This window comes from Malania oleifera, chromosome 6 (genome assembly GCF_029873635.1).
Source record: "Malania oleifera isolate guangnan ecotype guangnan chromosome 6, ASM2987363v1, whole genome shotgun sequence".
Classification (NCBI taxonomy): domain Eukaryota; kingdom Viridiplantae; phylum Streptophyta; class Magnoliopsida; order Santalales; family Ximeniaceae; genus Malania; species Malania oleifera.
Window position 1 is genome coordinate 68,751,855 of NC_080422.1, and position 11,485 is coordinate 68,763,339.

An 11,485-nucleotide genomic window follows, 5' to 3' on the forward strand; every position below is an offset into this window, starting at 1 on the left:
AAAGAAATAATCAGGAGAAACCCTAAGCATATACTCTCAAAAATGTTTTTCAAAGATAAAAGTTATGTGAGAGTAAAAGCAAATAAAATGCCCTAAATAAAATACTCTCCTCAAAAATGATTTTGAAATAAATGCATGAAAGAAAGTTGGAGAGATTTGTATAAAAGATTTGGCTCCAAAAGAATGATTTTAACAATAAAAAAAGTTTTGGGGGAACTCTAATTAACAATGTATTATAGAGAAAATTTGGACTAATCAAAGTTGCTAATATGAATTATGAAGGGGGTATTTATAGATTTTCAAGAAATCTGACCGTTGAGGGACACGCTCGGTATTTTGGGAAAGATTAATTAAATTGAGGTTTGGTCGATCAAGGCATTTTTGAACTGAAGTATTGGTCGACTAGATTAAGGCGATTTTGAACCCTCCGAGGTTCGGTCGACTGGGTTATGTTTTGTTGACTGAATTTGAATGTTCGGTCGACCGAGCCATTTTATAACTGAAAGTTTGGTCGACTAGGGAGTTGGGATTTCCCCACGTGCTAGTTCGGTCGACCAGGGTATTGATGTTCATTTTAAGCAATGTTGACCGAATAGTCAACTTGTTGACCCTAGGAGGTTCAGTCAACCGAATGTTTATATAGGTACAGGTTTGGTCGACCGAATGGTCAACATTTGACCTTGGAAGGTTCGGTCGACCTAACACACTAAAAGTGTGCATTTAAGTCCAGATTTGAGTTTAAAGTTAAGTGCATGGACCTAGGGTCTATCTAAGGTCAAGCCTCTTTAATTTAGCCTAAAAAACACCTGACGTCGGTTGAACGAAGGGTAATCTCTAAGGTCATTCTATGGCCATGTGAGCGTACAATCTATATCATGCAAATGCATGCATTATTATAGATCAAAGATAAAAAATTAAATACAATACAAATACAATGAATGTCTTCCTCTTTTGCTCTTTCTTTATGGAAAGCGCCAAGCTGTGTGTACACTTTAAGTCCCGTCTTGGCTTCCATTTTTCGGTATCTTATGTTCGTGCTAAAATAAAAACATGTTCACACACTAAATGTACACATAAGATACTGGTGGTTTGTCAACATCAAAACAGGAATCGAACTCAAAAAGCTAACAATCTCCCCCTTTATAATGATGACAAACACCCAAGATCAAAATGACTAAAGCCTGAAAAGGCTCCCACTTAAGAATATGCATAATGTAAAAATAAATATAATAGATCAAGCATATTCACGAGAGAAGAAATTACAAGAAATTATGCATTTAAATTTTTGCGTTAAAGCACACGCTCAGATATTTGCTTGGTCATTAACATTTTGCTAAAAAACATTCTCCCATTTTGGCATCAGCAAAAAGGGCTAAACTAAGTAATGAAAATATTTTGATATTTTAAAAGGCATACTTAGCAAAGAGAACTCCCCCTTTTAAAAATAATTTTTAAAGAAAACTCTCCCTCTTTTTAGTATAGATCATGGACATAAAAATTGGATCTGTTTTAAAGATATAGCCATTTAGCATATAAAACAATTTAACTAGTCATTTAAGATAAAAATGACAGGATAACAAGATCAAACCAAAATTGTGCACAAACCGTTTCCATTTAAGCACAACATAAGACCCCATAAAAGATTGGAATTTAAAAGCATGCAACACATAAAAAATAGGTTCACGTGCATTTCATGTAAGGTCCATGAACCAATTATGCAACACCCTTAAAGGAAATTTCATGAAAAATATTTTTAAAACAAGATAACACAAGTCATGAAACATAAAGCACATAAGAAAGATATATAATATTCTATATAAGTTCAATTCTTGCTTTTATAAATGTGTATATATATATATATAAGTATATGTATGTATATAAATGTATCCCTTTAAAATTTTCGATAAGTACTGGGGGCTTATGCTTGTTGAAAAAGAAACTTTAATTTAAAAACTCAAGCAAGCATTATTTTTTTGCTTTGACATTTATGCACAAAATATTTCAACAGATAACCAGAAAAACAAATCATGTAGATCAGAAAAATATCAAACTAATTTGAAAACACGGACCACACGGTAAAGCCTAAGACACTGTGGCAAACAAAATATTTTCAATTATGATATTCAATAAAAATATTACAATAAAGCATATGCCACAATGAATTTAGAACATCAAATCTAAGCAAGAAAAGTTAGTGAGCACAACAAGATAGGATTTTATGTTTAGACACTCCCCTTATCAATTGGAATATGTGCTTAGATACTATGGATAGCACATGCACCAGAAAATACAAACATTAAGCTATGTGTAGTGTTCGTGCGTACCTAGAACAATCCATATCAAAGATGATTCAATGAAGATAGGATATGTCGTTCAAGATACTTAAAAAAAATTAGGACTTAAAAAGTGAAAAAATGAAAATATGAATCCATGGGTTAGGTGCTATTAATCCTTTTTGCAAGAATGAGGCTTAAACTCCCCGGTATAATTTCAAGCACACATAAGTGCATTTACATTCAAGGATGAATTTCATTTAAGCACACTCAACACATGTTCTTCCTTCATAACAAAACTTAGCATGCAAGAGAATATAGGCATTAAGCTCTTACTAATTTATCCTAAGATTAGGGCTTAAACTCCCCTGTATATTTGCATGCATGCTTACTTGAATTAAGCTCAAGGATGATGTTCACTTAAGTGCATTCCTTATATATTCATCCTATCAAATGAATTCATTATGCAGCAAATACTAGTCATTCAACATGTAAGCATGACATATTGCATTTCAATTTAAAACAAGATAGCTAGTCAAGGCTATTACTCAAGATTATGCAATAGAAGTTCAGTAAGGATGACACAACTCAAAATTCACAATGAGTGTGTGTGAAATGAAAACCTCCCCATAAGTCATGCAATTGCTTTTAGTTACATGGACTTAAATATATGACATGATTATTAACCATTTGGGTCCAACATGAAGTTCACATCCTAGGGATTAGGACCAAATGATGTCCATGAACTAGTCCCTCCTAGGATGACAAGATGTGTACACGTTTTTGATTTACATTGTGGTTAGGATTTGGCTTGTACAATTTATATAGTTATTTTGCATGCATTTTCAATGAAGGGTGAGAAAAAAAATATTACAATTTATATAGTTATTTTGCATGCATTTTCAATGAAGGGTGAGAAAAAAAATATTCTTTTATGATTCACTCATCGTTTCAAAAATGTTTGGGCATGCATTAAACTATCTATCCTAATACATGGTTTCATTAATGGGAAAAATTCTACTAAAATTTTGGCAGCATTTCGTCTATAAATCGAACATTATCCCAATTTTTCATGTACCTAAAACCTAATAGATTCAAGCAAGCAATATAGAAAGGCATGCGAGAACCTATATCCACTACCAGCATGCAATTCTCATCACTACATCAGTTATGTAGGTGACATTCAGTATAAGCATGCAATCCAGTAGTTTAGCTGTTAAAATAAATATAAACTATCTATCAAATCATATAACATTTAGCAAATACAATAGATAGTAGCATTCGGCTCAAATAGCAGATTTAAATAAAAATTCTTTGCTCCCCCTCAGTTATGCAATCAAAGAATTTCATATTCAATAACAATATTTGGCATAACAAAATTTTCAAATATGGGGATGAACTTTAAGTTCCTTTATGAATTTAGGGCTATATGATATATATATAATATTAATTCCTTAAACTTAAAATCTGTGTGATGGACAAGTCATGCGATGATTTTTAAACTTTGAGCAAATGTAAAGCATTTAAAAAAAATAGTTAAAAGTTTAAAACATTTCTTCCATCCGAAGGGGATAGCCAATCTCTTCAAATTATCCAAACATGATGATATACATATATTAAGCAAGTAAATTGGATGTGATCACAAAAACTCATGTATTGGCTTGGTTTTCTTCAGTATGATAATATTGTGTACACAATATAGAATTTTAAGCACAAAACTCTATTTGAGCGTTTAAAGTTCATAACCCCCTTTTCATTTAAAATAGACATCCTATGAGTGTAACAAGTATTCCTATATGGCTTCTCATAAGATGGCATACAATAAAAATACATGATTCATAAAAAGATATAACACAACATAAATAGTATGAATCATTGCATTGAGAATCTAATAAAATAGAAGGAGGATATATATACTTTTGTGTTTTACTCCTTCTTAGTCATTTAAGCTCGGAGTTGGTGTTCATCTCTCTCTCAGTGTTTTTTTTTTTTTTTTTTCATACCTCAAATGGTTCCCAAAATCCTTAGCACTTAAAAAAAATATTAACTTGTAAAGGCATTAGTGACTAAGGCACAAAAAATGTGTGCATGGCACACAAATGATACGCATTAAAACACATCATGCAAATTTAATTCGTTTTCAAATTTTGAGAAATCATGCATTTTTTTTTAAATCATTTTTCAATGAGATATGATAACTTTGACAAATACTTTCCAAATCCTCCAATCAATTGATTTTACAAAATCAATTTCAAATTTCAAACCATAAAATCTACACAATAAAACCAGGGGAGGATTAGCAAAGACTTAACCCTCAAAATAAGGATACACCAAAATATGAGCCGTTGCAATCTTTATGTAAATAGTGGTTAAGCTTATTGCAACCGGACTCTGATACCAATTGTTGAAATTGGTGTGATCCCAAGAGGGGGAGGGGATGAATTGGGTTTTAAAAACATTTTTGGCTAACTTAAACGTTTCGCTGATTCACCACAGTTCATATCCCATTCAACATAATGGTGTATATGTAAATAATAAAACTATGAGTGTGAACATACAAGTGCAACATATCTCATTTAAATGAATGTGTGCATGCAAATAATCATAATTGTAAATGTACAAACATACAAATACGAAAATTACATTGCAGAAAGTAAATGAGATAGGGAGAGAGGAACTCACGATATTTGTTATTGAGGTTCGGCCAAACCAACCTACGTCTCCGCATTGGGCATACCCCCCAAGGATTACACTATCCCTACTCAGTTAAACGGGTTGAGTAAAAGCCATATACATCCTCTTCTTATGCGGCGAGGAAAAATTCCAGATTAATTTTTGGGTTGAATCGAACCGGTCTGACTTACAGGGTTGAGACTCTCCAGTTTAATTTCTGGACTGAACCGAACCGACCTCACTTACGGGGTTAAGACTCCCCAATTTAATTCTACGCTAAACCCATTCGATACATGAAAATTTTTTTTTTTTGTACATATGAAAAAACTTTTAAACACAAGCATCGATGTATACCATTAAAGCTCAATACAAACACTCTAGTATGATATGAAATATATGCTCAGTAGAGTAAAGGCTGCTTATCTAAATAATTTGCACAAATAAAATATATATGAAAAATGAGTATTATTGTTCTCCTATAAATATTTTTGCAAATAAAGAATATTTGGAGAATTTAGGAATTTAAACTCAAAAAAATATTTGTGCTGTAAATAATTTTCTCCTAAAAATATTTATCAAAGAAATAACCAAGAGAAATCCTAAGCAAATACTCTTAAAAATGTTTTTCAAAGATAAAAGCTATATGAGAGTAAAAGCAAATAAAATGCCCTAAATAAAATACTCTCCTCAAAAATGATTTTGAAATAAATGCATGAAAGAGAGTTGGAGAGATTTGTATAAACGATTTGGCCCAAAAGAATGATTTTAACAAGAAAAAAAGTTTTAGGGGAACATTGATTGACAATGGAATAGAGAGAAATTTTGGGCTAATTAAAGTTGCAAATATGAGTTATAGAGGGGATATTTATAAATTTTCAGGAAATCTGACCGTTGAGGGACGCACTCAGTATTTTGGAAAAGATTAATTAAAAGTTAATCACGTTTTAACCCTTTTAAAAATTTCCAACTCGAGAGGTTCAATCAACCAAATTTAAGGTTCGATCGACTAGATTATTAAGTTCGGTCGAGCAGGGCATTTTTGAACTGAGGTATTGGTCGACTAAGTTAACATTTGGTTTAGCCTAAGAAGAAAATTTTAAATACCCAATTCACCTCCCCTCTTGGGAATACACCAATTCCAACACCCGAGGATTCCACTAATGCTCACTTAATGGGTGGAGCGGTACCGGTTACAACACTAGGTCAAATTACCAGGGCTGACCTTAACCTTTACAAACTCTCCTTACAGGGCAGAGAAGGGCCAAGGTCACATTAATAGGGCTGATACCAACCTTTACATATTGATCTTTATGGGCTAGATCAACAGTTCCTCAGGCTATGCCAGTAATACAACAATGAATAAAAAATATACGTACAAATAAAGATGCTTCTAACATAAGCAGATTTGTACCGATACGCACGAGCAATAACCAATGCACTTTAATAGGATAGGAGGTATAAGCTCAGTGAAGAAATGTGAATCTGAATCTACTCTCAATATTGTGTCAATATGCAATCAAAGGGTGAGAGTGTATTAGCAAAGTTTCTTTGAAACAATATATATAAAAATATCAACCACAAATAATGTTTCAAAGATTTCAAGTGTATAATCAGATATCTCAAAATAATTTCCGAAAACTCAAGCACAAGAGATATTTAGAAAAGCAAGCTTGTCCAAAAATAGTTTCTTCAAAAACACAAGACAAGTTCAAAAGTCTTATAATAAAAATGCAAAGACTCACAAGCTTAAAAAGTCTTCCCCAAAAATATTATATTGATTAAATCACTGGGGAAAAACTTTGGGCTTAACTCTCTCTAAAATCAACAATCAATATGAGAGTATAAGCTAGTGGAAACAATGTAGGATCTCTCAAAGCACTCTCACCAAATTTGTTTTAGCAAAGGAATAGGAATGGGTGGAGTATATATGCTTGTTTGGGAATGAAAAGCTCAAGGAGATTTAGAGAGAAATTTTGTTAATTAAGGCACTAATCTCCTCTTAGTTTTTCCAAATGAAGATATATATATATAGCCTTCAATAAAAATATGACCGTTAGGATATAAAGGGAATTATTAAAATTATTTAATAAGCATTTAATCCAATTTACCTTTAATTAACCACAATTACCGCGGTTAAAAAATATAGCAACCCGAGAGTTTCGGTCGCCTGGACCTCAGGGTCGGTCGCCCGAACACTCACAATTGGAAAGGTTGAATTTTCAACATTGAGTGCCCAAAGACAGGTTTGGGTGGCTGAACTAAGGTGATTTTCCAAACGCTCAAGGTTCGGTCACCTGGTTCATAGTTTGGTCTGCCGCATTTTATGATTCGGTCGCCTGAGGTAAAATTGAACTTAGTATTTGGGTGCTTGGGGACGGTATAAAGTGTCTGCCTTGACGTTCAGTCGATCGAGAACATGCTTAATATAGGTTTGGTCACCTCAGCCTTAGTCAACATGTTGACTTTCTACCAATTTGGTCGACCAAGGCGTTTTCAACACGTTAGGTTCGGTCCCCCGAAGCCCTTCCAAACTTAAGCCTGGATTTTGTTTTTGAGTATAAGTTACCTCTATTTGCATACTTATGATTTATAATATATAGGGGATTTTCCAAAGTGATGTGGAAGGACCTAGGGTCGTTTTAAAGTTTAGGCTTTTTAATTTAGCCTAAAAAAACTAGCGTCGGTCGACCGAAGTCTTTTTTATGGTCATTGTTTTCCTTATGGTCATTTGAGCTTATAGTCCTACCATGCATGCAGTGTATTAATTATTACAGACCTTTGATTATTATAGTCCCAAAATAAAAATATAATGCACTACAATACAACTTGAAACAAACAAAAGACTTCATCCTCCGCTCCTCTGCAAATTCATGGATTGCGCCGAATGGTATGCGCATTTAAGTTCTTTTCGGCTTCCATTGCTCATTTGTCATCCATGCTTAGAAAAATAAACATGTTCAAACAATTAGCACACAGATGAGATACTGTGGTTTGTCATAATCAAAACAGGGATCAGACTCAAAAAGTCAACAATCTTCCCCTTTTTGATGATGACAAACACATGAGCAAAATTTGGGTTTGCTTGACATGGCTTCCTCTAACAATATGCATTAAAAGAATGATGTTCAATAAAGTTCACATACAAGCATGAAGACTTTAGAGTTTTTCAAGTTGTGCAATTAAATACAACTATCATTTTCTATTTTGAGTAACAAAAGTTCAGAGAGAAGGACTTACTTTTGCTCTTATAAAGCATCTCCCCCTTTTGTCATCAGCAAAAGGGCATGAAAAAAAATGTGTTTGTTTTTGAAAAAGGATGGCAATTGAGTACACAAAACAGTATAACTGGTCATTAAAAGATTTAAATGACATGAAAAACATAACCAAACTAGAAATATCCTCAAACCATTGCAATTTAAGCATTTCATAAGACCCATATAAAATTGGAATTTGAAGACATGTGGCATATATAAAAAATAGGTTTGAGCATAAACATGATCTAACTAGTTCGCATACATTTTCATGTGTAATTACCGACCCAGTTTTGCAATTTAAAAACATATGTGTATATAATGATAATAAGGCAAGAGATTAAGAGTTTTAGTTTTGAAATTAGATCTTGCCATAAATAAAAAATATATATAAATAAATATATATGTATATATATATATGTCCCCCTTATGATGTTTTAAAGAGATACTGTGGGTGCTTGCTAAAAAAGAAATTTTAATTTAATGCAAGTAAGCAACATTTTTCTAGTTTGTCAATTAAGCATATACCTAAAATATAACCAGAAAAACATGACCACAATGATCCTAAAGATGTCAGACAATTTAAAGCAAGGATCATATGGCTACGCAAATGATTGTGGCTAATCAACATAATTCAAATTATGATTTTCAATACAACCAACACATTAGGTGGTTAGCTTAAGATTTGGGTTCGGTCGACCGTATGGTCAAATGGTTGACTCGTAGGAAGTTCGGTCGACCATGTAGAATGAATTGGGCATGGCTCGGTTGACTAGGTAGTGGTCAAACAGTTGACCCGATCACAGGTTCGGTCGACCTATATATTTGTACTTGTGAAGTACGATCGATCAAACATGCATTTTTAATGCATTTCGGTTCTATTCCCTATGTATATTAACCCTATTCATATAATGATTAATGTCTAAGACTATAGGGCATATTTTTATAAATTATAGGGAGTCCTAAGGTTAGTCTAGATCTTCTTTAAGACACCGAAAAAATTCGGTATCGGTCAACCGAAAGGTCAAACTACGATCTTAAGCTTATAGTCTTTAGCATGCATGCCATGCATTCATTATTATAGACCTTTGAATTATTACATACCCGAAATGAATAAAAGAAAATATACTAATACAACTGAAAATAAAGATCGGTCTTCATGAGCTGCTCCTTTGCAATTCCATGGAAAACACCGGGGTATGCTTATTTAAGTGCTTCTCAGTTTCCATTTCTCATCTGTCATCCATGTTTAGAAAAATAAGCCTGCTCAAATACTCAAAGCACACAGATGAGATACTATAGTTTGTCATAATCAAAACAGAAGATGGACCCAGAAAGTCAACATCAACCAAACTTTTAAATATTTAATTTCTTATTGGTTAGCTGACCAGTCCTCTTGTATAGATAAATTCTCGGTGGCCCAACCTCATTTCTGGCTTAGCTCTTAAGCCTCGGCCAATTGGCCTCTGAGCTTTAAAATTGTCTCGGCAAACCAGCCTTGCATCTCGGCTAACCGATCATTTCCCTCAAGCGACCGAACCTACGAAGGTTCTGAAAATCGCCCTAGCTAGCCGGCTGATACTATCCTTGGTCAACCAAACCCCACTTTAAAAATCAAATTTCATGTGAAAGGATAGCTGACTAGCCCTAGCATCGGGCGACCGTACCTCTCAGGTTCTTAATTTTTTACAGCGATAATCAGGGTTAAATTTTAATTAAACTTTTTATAAAATTCCCTCTGTGTCCCCAATGGTCAAAAAACTTGGGAATTCTGTATATACCCCTTCATTTGTCTTGATTAGTAACTTGATTAGCAATTTGATTAGCAAAATTCTCTCTGAAAGTTTATATACTCTTATTGCTACATACTCTCTATTTTCAAGCATATTATACATTTTCTCCTTCATTCTTCCTTAATAAAATCATTCATAGAGGAGGACATTAATCTCATCATCTTCATTTGCAAACTCATTGCAAAGTGACGAGTGATTAATTTCATTCTTGTGGGCTTGTTTATTATATTTCTCTATAGCATACACTCTCTCATTCATTGATTTTAAATACCCTTTTTAGAGTGTGCTTTGAGTATTTCCCATTTTAATTCATTGGTACATATTGTTGGGAAATCACTTCTTAGCTTGTGAGTCCTTTTGTATCCTCATTACATTACTCAAAAGCCTACTTTGTACTTATTGCTAAAAATCTTTTGTCAAGGAAAAATCTAACATCTCCTACACTTCCTTTATAAATATTTTTGAAATATTACTTGATCTTTGAAGAGTTTTTAATTTTAGATCTCTTTTAGCTAGAAGATCATTATTTATCATATATCTCTTTCGAGAGATATATTCACATAGACTCTATTGAGCATAAATCCTTATCATACGAGAGTGCATTGGTTATATTGTGGTACATATTTGCTTAGTATTAAAGCACTTGTATTGTACACAAAATTTATACTTGTTGTTGTATTCCAAGCGTGGCCTAAGGGGGTGTTGATCTAGCTCGTAAGGATCAGTTGTAAAGGTTGGGGTCAGGCCTACAATCTGACCTGGGATTTTCCTCTCCTAGTAAGGAGAGGAGGTTGTAACTAGTGTTGCTCCACCTGAAAGTGAGCATTAGTGGAATTCTCGAGCTGGTTAGCTAGAGGCGGGGACATAGGCACAATTGCCAAACCTCGATAACACATCGTGTGTTGGTCCTTTATTTCTCTTTACATTCCTATACTTACTTGCTTATTTGTGTTTGCTTGAGAAATACTGGAACTGCTTTATTTGTCTAGCTTATATGAACTTCCTTGTATCTGTTGAATTGGAATTGACTAGAAAAGATCTTAGGTTGAGTAATACTGGTTATGGACAAAATTTGAATAGAAGTAACTGTCGCGACGTCCCGGGAGCGCGTGTGCCCCGGGCGGCGAAATCAAAAATCAATTTAATATTTTCATGGAAAAACATGGATATCGGAGTCGCCACTAACCTTTAGTGCGGTTAGAACACATGATTACTACCCCGTTAGTGGTAGAATCGGTCTACATTACCAGAGTTGGGGCCGGGAGTTCGGTTACGCGAGGGGAAGGTACGAGCACCCCCTACGCGCCCGTTTTTACGAACGGTACCTAATTAATTTGAAATTATCCCTAAGTTAATCTAATAATTCTTTAAATTACTCCTTTTTATGAATTTATAAATACATGTAAAATAAATAAATAAATAAATAAATATATACATATATATATATATATATATATATATATATATTCCCTCAGAGCTTAAGGTACGTGAAGCC